Source organism: Camelina sativa, chromosome 18 (genome assembly GCF_000633955.1).
Source record: "Camelina sativa cultivar DH55 chromosome 18, Cs, whole genome shotgun sequence".
NCBI lineage: Eukaryota > Viridiplantae > Streptophyta > Magnoliopsida > Brassicales > Brassicaceae > Camelina > Camelina sativa.
The window spans coordinates 5554810-5567818 of record NC_025702.1 but is presented as its reverse complement, the minus strand read 5'-3'; positions in this window follow the sequence as shown (position 1 = coordinate 5567818).

Genomic DNA, 13009 nt, shown 5'->3' with positions numbered 1-13009 from the left:
TGTTATTTTTAAACTATTTTATCACAGAAAATAAAAGTTGGTTGGAGTTATCATTGTGCTGGAGGACAACCGTTCAGCAGGTATGGCTCAATTATATTATAAGAAAATTAGATCCAATGGGAAATATAAACTTTGTTTATTAAGAGTGTGGTCATATGTTTTATTTGGTCCATGATCTTCTATATATTATATAATATACACAACTATGACATTCCTTTACATATTTTTTCTTCAATTTGTTTTCCTCTTAATTTCTTAAAAATGTTATTTTCCTTTAATTTCTTAAAAATTTGATACATTTTTGAGAATCTACTATTATAAACGATATTTGCTTGTCAATTTTTTTTTCATGATTTCCATTTTGGGAAGAAAATAAAAATCTCCTTATTCTACAAAATGCAAAATAGGTTGTATATCATTTTTGGCTTGACCGGGAAATTTCAAAAACAAATGATCCAGTCATATATATATATATATATATAAATATTGATCAAATAATGTTATATATTTATCTCTTTGGTCACATGGGTATGACCCATTGTTTACGGCCTATTTGAAAACCTGGGGACTTTACCGATGGATATTCTCTCCTCAGAGATTAGTCTCGGACCCTTTCACAGATTTGAAGATTTACTCTGAGTTACAAAAAAAAAAAATAATAATGTTATATGTATTTTGTTTTTTTGGTAAGGATGTTATATGTATTTTCATTTGAGCATCATAGAAATGAATTGAAAAACAACTACATATTTAACATCCCAAGATATTTATAACCATTATCATGTTTCTTTTATTCCCAAATGGTCAATTCGATATCACCAACGGAAATTTAGCTCACAAACCCACTTGATTAGTTGAAGAGAACCATATGACCACATTTTTTTTGAATAAAATATTAAGTTAGATTCAAAAAGAAAATAGCGTGTTTACATCTTGTGTTTCGTTTTTGCTAAAAAGTTTCTAAATCCAAAGCTAAAATTACGTTTACATCTTGTGTTTCGTTTTTGCTAAAAAGTTTCTAAATCTAAAGCTAAAATGTTACAAAGCTAAGAGCATCTCTAATTATCTTCTATTTTTTTTTCTATAATAGAGATCCTCTATAATAGAGGTGAATTTTACTCCAATCTATCTCTATTTTCATCTTTAAAATAGAGATTGCTATTTTTTCTCTATTTATAGAGGAACTCTATTTTTTCCTACAAAAGGTTCCTATATAAATAGAGAAACTCTATTTTAGAGGTGAGAATAGAGGTGAGTTGGAGTAAAACTCACCTCTATTATAAGAATCTCTATTATAGAAGAAAAAAATAGGAAAAACCATTAGAGATGATCTAAGTCGGAAATGTAGAGGTAAAAAAATACAAATTTTGAAACTACATCAATAGAACTAAAAAACTAATTTAGATCAGTGTTGAAAGCAAACGATGAGACAATATCTGAAGAGAAACAACTGTTAATAAAAAATTATATCCTAAGCACTATAATTAAACAAAGGAACTAAAGGCATTTTATGTGGTAAGTGATTACTGGTTGTGTTGGAGCAACAACTAATCTTCGGAAATGAAGGTGAATAGTGATGCAGAGTGTGTGCTTTGTGGATGCTTAAAAGAGATAATTAATCATGTTCTGTTCGAATGCCTACTGGCGAAGCAGGTTTGGGTTTTATCCCAGTTTTTGACGGTGCTGGGGTTTTTCCTTTGGATTCCCGTCTATGCAAACATGGATTTTTTATTTTAGAGATTTCAGTAAGTTCCTAACCCGGAAACATATCTCTGGATTTCATGGTTTATCTAGAAGGCTTAGAATGATACAATATTTAGCAACTTAGATTCAAACCCACTTGCGATTCTGCGTTTGGCGGAGGATGAATCCAAGGCTTGGTTTTTAGCATAGACGAAAGATATGTGATGTGGACATAGAACCAAACGACAAAGATATACCTGAACCGGACGACCTTGCTCCGGAGATACCTACGGTAGTTGATGGACCTATGACACGATCTCGCACTAGAAAGCTTAGGGAGACGTTTAATGAAGCCATCGAAACACTGCTTAGCACCATCAACGGCCCAACAGCCGTAACCAACAACAAGAGCGTCAAAAATCATCAAGGAAGTGATGATTTTATAACTGAACAGCTAGACAATCATGGCAGCCAACAACACGGAGAGGGAGACAAGCGAGCAGATGATTCCGACAACGAGGATGAGCAAGAATCTCACGAAGACTTGCTACCAACTAAGGAACACACGCCAAACAAGAAAAACAAAGAAAAAGAAGCGAGCAAACACACGACTCCAACGTGGCCTCTTATCCCCTTGAACAAGGTAAGTTCGGTTTTCATTTTTTCCATTTTCTCTTAATTTGTTGCACGAACTCGCCACGACATTTGTCTTTGTTGTTGTGTCTAGAGTCCTAGAGAGTCGAGATCAAAACCTCTGACTTGTGGAGAGGGTCTCACTTGTGCGAACACATGAGTTTCCTTTCTTGTCTTTTTCTTTTATTTTCTGTATCTTAATTCTTTAGAACTTCAGATTAAATCTCGACCCTTGAAGGTCAAGGCTGAACGACTACTAATAAGGTCTTATACGGAGCCCTTGTAGTCACAATTTCTTCTCTTACGCCGTTTGCAAGAACTTCTTGAGTGGTTTCCCCTTGAACCCTTGTGTGAGTTACAGATCCGTGACAAAGAGCCCCATAATCTCTGTGACTTGTGTTCTTCGAATCATTCATTTTCCATCGACCGGTTAATCGACGGAGAGCGAAGGCCAATTCGTTTCACCTCCACCTTTCCACTTACACCTCGTCCGAGCCATGTATTATCTGGTATTAGAGCCGAAAGGTTCTAACCCCCAGGTTGTATCCATCTAAATCTTACTTTCATGATCAGTTTTTCTTTTTTTTTTTTTTTTTTTTAAATTTTTAAAAAAGGTTCTTCTTTCTCTCGTTATATAGATTGTTTGTGTGATTACTATTTTTCTTAATTTTTTTTTCTTTTTAAACAACATCTTAATTCATTTTAATAACAAACCTCGTTAGCTTGGTTACTAGTATTATAAAAAAAATTAGTTTAAGAGTGATGTTAACTTCAGTGTATGACTAATAGTTGTGTTTGATATTTGTCATCTCTTTGTTTGATATTTCAGTGCTTAATCCTGTGACCTTAGCAGCCATTCAGGCCACTCTCCAAACCTTTGGAGACCGCATGGCTTGACTTGAGCAATCATGGGTTGTGAATGCTGTTTGGAACCCTCCTCCTCTGCCTCGGACACAACACGAGGAAGGACAAGAACCCGTAGACCAACAAGTTGAACAGTTTCCTTCGAATTCTCCAGGAGCTAACGGTCCTCGATGGAGGGATCCTATTCATAGAGGAAGAGAGAGGGAAGATATGAAACCACAACATCCGGTCATTCCAAAACTGGCGGCCCCTACCTTTGCTTATTTGGACTCAGAGAAGAGGATGGAGAATATCTGCTAATGTTACAACTACAATGATCAAAAGAAGGTGATGTTTGCTGTTGCACAATTCACCCACAACGCCTTGTCCTGGTGGGACAGAGACGTGGCTGAGCGTAGGCGGCATCACTATGACCCTATAAACACTTGGAATGAAATGAAGTTCAGTTTGGAAAATAAGTATGTGGTTCCCTACTTCAATAGAGACTTACAAAAGCGTCTTCGAAAGTTGGTACAAGTTTCCAAGATGGTAGAAGAGTATTAAGAGGAGTTTGAACAACTCATGAACCGCTTGGAGGCCAAGGAGTCCGAAGAAACCCTCATGGCTCAATTCATTGAAGGTTTGCAAGATAGCGTTACCCACAAGGTGGAGAGACAACCGTACCATGACCTACAAGACTTGGTGCACTTGGCCATACAAGCGGAGCAACATATTAAGTGTAAGATGGCCAAGTGCACCACGTCTTGTAGGTCATGGTACGGTTGTCTTTCCACCTTGTGGGTAATGCAATCTTGCAAACCTTCCCTACCAACCACCTAAAAAATAATTTGTGGGTTCCAACTACGTCCAAGCCACAAGACAAACGAAGGCAATAAAAGTGGAGTCGCGGTTTAAAAATAATACGGTGGAATCCTCCAAGTCCCCCGCTAAATCTGAGCTCAGTAAGGTAACTCAACCCATTTGTTCCTGTGATATTGTCTATTTTAAGTGCTATGACATAGGCCACATGGCGAGGGAGTGTCCAAATCAACGAGTCATGATCATCACTTCTAGTAGATACAAGTCCCAAGACAAACAGGAGGAAGAATCACATGATTCCGATGGCAGCATCGAGTATCCCGATGTTGGATAGTTGTTGATTACTTAGCGAGTGCTCAGGTGATCAACCCGGAAGAAACAACCCAACGAGAGAACATCTTACACACACAATGTACTGTGAACAACAAGGTATGTAGTCTCATTATAGATGGTGTTTCTTGCACTAACGTGGCCAGCAAGCTATTGGTTGATAAGCTAGGATTAGTCACCACCAAGCACCAAAGACCTTACCGCCTACGGTGGCTTAACGACTCAACTGAGCTCAAGATTGTGTAGCAAGTTACTGTACCTTTTTGTAACACCGTGCCCTGAAAAATAATGAAATAATGGAGTTTATATCAGAAATTGGTTTGAATCAGTTTAGTATCGATTTAGATAAATTCTGGTTTAATTTAATTAAACTAAGGAACCCTAGATTTCTCTATAACTCACGCCTCTATAATTTCTTTTGGTGGTTGTGGTCGTTCCTGTAGAGAGAAAAAAGAGATCTTGTTTGTGGAAGAGAGGTGTGAGGAAGGGGAGGTTCGATTTTGGTGTGTTAGGCAAAGGCGCAGAATCGTTAGGGTTTGGGACGAAATGGTTTCGACATATCAAATCATCGTCAAAGGTAACAGAATTTGGTAGAGTTATTCCCAAGCCTTTCATCGTCATTCTCCTTTTTATATAAGTGGATTTGGATTTAAACTCGATGAGTTATTGACAGTTTTGTGACACACGTTTTCTCAGACTCGAGTTGGGACCATCGGGGATTGTAACTGAGATCGTGGTATTTTCTGGTTTCTGATCGGTACGATATTTTTGGGAAGCTTCGTGACGTCTAGCGGTAGCTTGTCACCGTAGGGATTTGATAGTTAACTGTTGGTTTTTATTTTAGGGTTTCGACTTTGAGACTGTTCTTTTCTAATGTTTCTTTCCAGTTTGCTTCAAGATTGTTTTTGGCCGTGTGGCTTGTGGTAGGGCGTGGCTGGACTATTGCAGATGCAAGGAGAGTCTTTCCTGGTTGTATTTGTTGTTAGAATCAGTTTGATAAGGTAATTGCGTGACCATGAGCTTATATGAACGATTGTGTTGTATGACTTGTTTTGTGTGATGATATGTAGGAAGGGAACCTTGAGGAGGGCTAGGAGAAGGAGAAGGGAGATCCATCATCTATACGTGTGTGGGGAAGGATGTGATTACTTGGTGGTGGATTAGGAGAGTCAAAGAGGCTTTCTTATGGCTATTATCCAGATAAGTCGTGTTGTTTGATGTTTAATCGATTAGGAAATAGATGGCTGTGAAAGATTAGGGTTTGCAACGAGAAAGACCTTGAGAGGCTCGTATAATGATTTCTAGATTGATATTGTTCGACACCAACACCTATAGATGGACTCCGCGGACTGGTTCGAGATCGCTACTTAGGAACAACTTTTGGAGGATGAAACAGAGTCCGATTTGACTGAATTGGTGAGGAGCTTTGTGGTGCTACATGCCCCATATCCAACGATGGGTTTTTGAAACGAACAGTTGGATTGTTTTTTAGTTAAGTGTTTGTATCCAAGATCAAGTTCTATGTGATGTATTGCCCATGCAAACCGGACATCTACTACTTGGTAGACCGTGGCAGTACGACCGAGAGACCATGCACGATGGTTGTACCAACTATTATTCTTTCACCAACAACAAACGTAAGGTCAAGGTTTGAAACGCCCCCGAACCGTCCTACAGCCGGACAAACCGCCGACCGGCCCGGAGAAGCCACGAAGAGGACATCCACCTACGATCCGACCGAGGTTCCACCAACGAAGTAAGTCCCTCAGCTAATTCACCGGCCAATGCCTTCCTGCTACGTACGTCCCTTAGGCTTTTCAACCCTTGTAACTTACGCGGCGTTGTGCTGGCCCGGACTAGGCCATGTACCATTCCACTTGTCCGAATATATGAAAAATACTTCATATTATTACTTAAGTTAAATGTTTCAATTTCAAACGAAATACTTAAGTAAAACAGTTGGATCCGTTTCGAAGAAAACAAGTTAAAAAGGCATAGGATTTTGCAAAACAGCATAAAAAACATCCTATCCGGTTTCTTAGTTGCCCCAACTCTACCCAATTAGTCTTTCCGACAAGACAAAAACATATTGGGAAAGGAATGAGTAATCTAAGATTACTCAGTGAGTTGGGTAACCCTCTAACATGCATTCTTCCCACCCAACTACTCCACACAACAATCAAATAATACGTAATGCGGAAGCGTTAAACAAGCAGCAGTCAACACACAAGAATACACTAGACACAATCAAGCAGACTTAACTCATCTAGACTTTTATTCAACCTTGGCATCCACGTCACATCACCTGCATTAACCAATGGGTAGAGAATGCTAGTAGTGCGTCAAGATAAATTGACCACCCTAGACTTTCACATCCTAGGCCACTTTGCCACACTCTAGTCATCCATGCCTCAATTTCAACAACCATACCACAACCTAGGGCCCTTCGATCATCTGTCACGTCCCCTCCCATTCACTCTGCATTGAAACCACAAAGGTAACCAACCGGTTTTTCACTTAGCCGCATCGTCATGCAGCAGTTCGGGCTAGTAGCTAGCTAGGCACCGAATTGTCCCTTCTGTGAGATCCCTCTGGATTAGCTCACTGGACTTCCACAATACACGTTGGGAACAGAAGATCGACCACTAGCTACAAACCAAAACATTTAATTCGCGGACTAGCTAGGACAAGTACTTAACTCTAAGTTTCACGACACAAAGAATTAAGTACCGCTACACGCCCAAAGAATTCAAGCAAGATAATCACGCAAAGCAATGCAACGAAAATCAAGCAAGAACAACACACAATAATCTTAAGAAGCAAGAATGAAATCAAGCAACTTAAGACTCCTAAACATGCATGCAAACCCTCTTTATGCACCAAAATAATGCCACTTAAACCACAAGTTCAACTTCTCATCAAAAATACTTGGGTTATTTTTCACAATTTTTATTCATGTATGAAAGACCCTTAACTCGATTTTTATGCAAGAAAAATGCATTAAAATTCTAACAATATTTCTTCTCATCATGTAAACATTTTTCTCCACAATATTTGAATATGCATTTGACTCTTTTCACCCTGGTAATTCTCGCATGACTTCTTTAAAAATAACCCTCCAATAGACTGATCTTTCATCAAGTCCTTTCAGGTTAAAATTTCCCAATCTATGCATGCTTATCAACTTAATCATGCATGTCATCCCCATGTCCGAATTTTTATGCAAAAGAATTCTTGTAAATATTTTTCACCAAATCAGTTGATCTCATATCCTCTGATTTATGCATGCAATAGGTCTTCCACTCATGCAGTAACAAACCGAGATCACCAAAACTTAATGCACTTCTTTTCCCCCAAGAATGCATGCAAGTCAACTTACCCTTTAACTTGTCTACATGCAATCTAACAAGAACTACATGCAACAAGAACATGCAACAAACAAGGAATGATGCAAGAGCTAGAGAGCTAATGCATCATCCATAAACAAACAACCGCAACTCACTGTTTTTAGCAGAAACTTGGTTGAATTGATCTCCACCACACCGCGGATCTGACAGCACCTCCTCCTCCTTCCTTGGCCTTTGGCTTCAAAAAAATCACTCTCGTCTTCCTTCTTGATCGAACAATCACTCAATCTTCTCTCAAGAAATCAAACAGATATTTGAGAGAGTTTCAGTACTTTGAGAGGTTTTGGGTCGAAAATGAGAGCTTGGGGTGCTATTTATAAGCCTCCCACTTTGAGTTCCTCCCCAAACCAAGTGGCATGAGAGTGGCGACAAGTGTATAGTTTCCTGCATGCGTCTGACACGTGGCCCAATCTGAGCTACATGCGGCGCATCCATCACACTCGCTCACAGAAGTGTGTTAATCACTTGACACGTTGCATTTTAACTGTGGCCAACTCTTCCGCTTCCCATCGTCTTTCCCGCATCCCTTATGCGTCTCGAGTTCACCCGACATACTCGTCTGTGGTACACGGTACCATGTATGTGGTTTGGTCCATCTGTACACTACATACGGTGTTCTCGTCCGTAGCGAATGATCCTTTTACCATTCAGTTTGTACGTTCCACCCGTGCTTGGTACGTACCGTGACCTACCCCATCAATGGCCCCGTGGTACTTTGGTTGATCATTTGGTGCACGGCCATCCCTTTCCCATGGTCCGTTCTCTCGACTATCCTCACTTCTAACCCGACCATTTCTCTCCTTAGTATTCCTTTAGAATTTCTACCGATGTCCTTCCATCGACCATCGTCCATCACCTTCATGACCCAACGGTTCACGTCCATTCTTTGGCCATCAGCCATTCCGCGTCTTAGTGGTCTTTCTCCACAAGTCTCTTGGTTGTTGTCCAAGGTTTTTCTTTCTCTATCTTTATGGGTTCTTTCCGAGTCCTTTCATCGAGTTTTTCTTGTCCGGCTCGTACCCCTTGGTGCGGGTCACTACAACGTTGCTTCCACTTACTTCATCTGAGGTCCATGATGTACATCTTAAGATCAACAAGGACGTCCAGATAAGTAAAACCAATCTCCGTCTAGTAAAGTTTTAAATTCCAAACACATTGTGCTACTAGTTGTCTTTAAAGAGAGCTTGTTCTTAGGGTTAGAGTGTTTAGAACTACCAGCGGAGGTGACAATGTTACTCAAACAGTTCAAGGATGTGTTTCCGGAGGAAATTCCACCCGGAATGCCACCCGTCTGAGGGATAGAACATCAAATTGACCTTTTCCCCGGATCCACATTACCAAACCGACCAGCGTACAAGATGAACCCCACCAAGGCTAAGGAATTAGAAATGCAAGTGCAAGATTTAATGTCCAAAGGATATATCCGCAAGAGTCTAAGCCCTTCAACCATCCCTGTACTGTTGGTGCCAAAGAAAGATGGCACTTTCATGCGACTCATGAACCATGTTCTAAGGACTTATATCTGTAAGTTTGTGGTTGTCTATTTCAGTGATATCCTTATTTACAACAAGAATTTATCTGACCACTTATTACACCTTGAACAAGTTTTCAAGTGTCTCCAAAAGGAAGGACTCTGCGCGAACCTCAAGAAGTGCGTCTTTTGTAATGAACAACTTTTTTTTCTAGGATTTGTTATAAGTTTTCATGATATACAAGTTGATAAAGAAAAGATTAAGGCTATAGAAGAGTGGCCTACGCCAACGACAATCAACCATGTTAGAAATTTTCACGGTTTGGCCATTTTTATCGGCAGTTTGTAAAGGATTTTAGCACCATTGCTGCACTACTTACGACCGTAATCAAGAAGCATATAGCCTTTTCATGAGGAGATGCCTAGGACAAAGCTTTTTGGAAGCTTAAGAACTGCCTCACCCAAGCCCCTACTTTGGCGTTACCTAACTTTGACAAAACTTTTGAGGTTGAATGTGATTTTTCAGGTTTAGGAATTGGAGTCGTGCTCACGTAAGGGGGATGCCCAATAGCCTACTTTAGTGAGAAGCTGAGCGGAGCTACCCTCAACTACCCGATATACGACAAAGAACTATACGCGCTAGTACAATCGCTATAGGTTTACACCTTATCCTGACGCCATACTCTCATTGCCACCATGGACGCCAAAGTGTTAGGTTTCGAGCATGTGAAGACAGCCAATTGGGAGGACCCCGACTTTGGCAAAGTATTTAAAGAGTGCGAAAAAGCGGCTTTTGGATCTTACTACAAGCATGACGGCTATTTGTTCCGTGATAAAAGAATGTTTATCCCTCAAGGATCCATGAGAGAGCTTATCACACAGGAAGCTCATAGCGGAGGACTTATGGAAAATTTTGGTGTAGACAAAACTATGGCCATCCTCATGGATCATTTATTTTGTCCTCACATGAGAAGAGACGTCGAGAGGTTTTGCGCCAAATGCATCAATTGTCTTCGAGCAAAATCCAGGTCACACCCCTATGATTTGTACATGCCTTTACATATACTTAACACTTCTTGGGAGGATATTTCGATGGATTTTGTTTTAGGTTTACCCAAGATTAAGTACAAGGACTCCATCTTCGTAGTGGTGGACCGCTTCTCAAAAATGACTCATTTTATTCCTTGCGATAAGACGAATGATGCCACACAAATCACTGATCTATTTTTTAAGGAGGTGGTACGCTTACATGGTGTCCCCCAAACCATTGTATCTGATAGGGGAACGAAGTTCATGAGCCATTTTTGAAAAAAAATATGGCGGAAATTAGGAACTAAGCTTCTTTTCTCCACCAATTACCACCCTCAAACTGACGGTCAAATTAAGATTGTAAACCGTGCTCTGTCTAAGTTACCAAGAGTCACTTAGGAGTTGACTTGAATCTTACCATATATCGAATTTGCTTATAACCGTGCTACTCATTCCGCTTTTTAAGTTTTGTCCCTTTGAGGTTGTTTACAGGTTTAAACCACTCACCCCGCTAAACTTAATGCCTTTACTGCCAGGATTGCGTTTCGATCAAAACGGGGCATGCAAAGCTGAACTGGTGAAGCAGTTACACCAAGTCGTAAAGAAAAACGTAGAGAAGAAAACTGAAAATACAATGAAAGGGTGGATAAAAATTGGAAGGAGGTCATCTTTAAGCCCGAAGAGTGGGTATGGCTACACATGAGAACGAAGCGATTTCCAGTCAAGCGGAGTTCCAAACTTGCACCTCGTAGAGACAACCATTTAAAGTATTGGAGCGGATCAACAATAACGCCTACCGGCTCGATCTACAAGGTGAGTTCCACATTTCTAAGAATTTTAATGTCATTGTTTTATCACCTTTTGATGCAGGACACACTTTTATGAGGCTAGAACCTTCTCAAGAGGGAGGGGATGATGTGTACATTGAACCAAACGACGAAGTCATCCCCGAACCGGATGACCTTGCTTTAGAGATATGTATGGTAGTTAACGGACCTATGACATGATCTCACACTAGAAAGCTTATGGAGACGTTCAATGAAGCCGTCGAGTCACTGCTTAGCACCATCAATTGTCCAACAACCGTAACCAACAACTTGAGCATCAAAAATCATCAACGAAGTGATGATTTTCAAACTGAACAACTAGACAATCATGGCAGCCAAAAACACAACTGGGGAGACGAGCGAGCTGTTGATTCCAATGACAACGAGGATGAGCAAGAATCTCACAAAGATTTGCTACCAACTAAGGAAGACACGCCAAACAAGAAACATGAAGAAAAAGGAGTGATCGAACACACGACTCCAACGTGGCCTTTGATCCCCATGAACAAGGTAAGTTCGGTTTTGGTTGTTTTTCTCTTAATTTGTTTTGCCGGAAATCGCCACAATATTTGTCTTTGTTTTTGAGTATAGAGTCCTAGAGAGTTGAGATCAAAACCTCCGACTTGTCGAGAGGGTCTCACTTATGCGAACATGTTTCCTTTCTTGTCTTTTTCATTTTTTTTTGTATTTTAATTCTTTAGAACTTGAGATTAAATCTCGATCCTTGAATGTCAAAGATGAAAGACTATTAATAAGGTCCCATACGCAGCCTTCTAGTCACGATTTTTTTCCCTAGTTCAATAACATTACATTGTTTTCTCTTGCGCCGTTTGAGAGAAAAGAACCCTAGCACGAGTAGTTCTTGAGAGGTTTCCTCTTGAACCTTTGGGTTAGTTACGGATCCGTGACAGAGAGCCCCATTCTCTTTGTGACTTGTGTTCTTCGAATCATTCATTTCCCATTGACCGGTTAATCGAAGGAGAGCGAAGGCCAATTTGATTCACCTCCACCTTTCCACTTACACCTCGTCCGAGCCGTGTATTAATATGGGTGAACCCACGAATGGTGTCCCAAGGGCAATCCATGGACGAGGAGGTGGTGTTGTGATCGATGGCATAACAAGAGTTATTTATGTTTTGTAGATGGTTCTTGGAAAGCAACTGATCAATATGCAGGTAGAGGATGACATTGTTCTCCACCAATGGCGGAGGTTCCCACTATGGGGGCAGCCAACCTCCGAAGAAGTCTCACACTTCTTCATGCAGAGATTGAAGCCCTAGTCTGGGCGATGAGGTGTATGATTGGGGCAGATAATCAGAATGTCGTTTTCCTTACTGACAACTCTGACTTGATGAAGATGGTGTATTCGCCTTCCAAGTGGCCAACGTTCACGCCTTATTTAGAGGAAATGCAACTTGATAAGGATGAGTTCACATTTTTTTCATTGGTCTTAATTCCTCGTTTCCAAAATGGTAAAACGGACAATTTGGCGCGACGTGTTCGTTCTGAATCGCACTTAATTACCTAGTAAACAATGTTCTTTCGCGTTGGTTCGTTTTGACCTAATCTTGTGTTGTTGTTGGAAAAAAAAAAGAACTAAAGACTCTCATCAAGCTTTCCTATATAATATGTGAATACAAAAAACACCAATAAAACTGAAACATGATACACCTCACACCAATATCAAAACAATAGCAAACCCACAAGAAAGAAAGCAAGAACTCACCAATACCAGAAATACAAATACAATTACTATCAATCTTCACTAGTAAGACGAAGAGAACAAGATACACTACGATTAAGGAAAAAACCTTTAAATCAACTAGAGATGAGCCAGATAAAATCAACAAAGGAATATTAAACTCAACTGAAAAAAGCTAAAAAATATCCAATTTATTTTTTATTTAGAAGTTTAATACCTGATCTTTTGTGGTCGGAAGAAAATACTTCATTTAATTAGTGTTGGT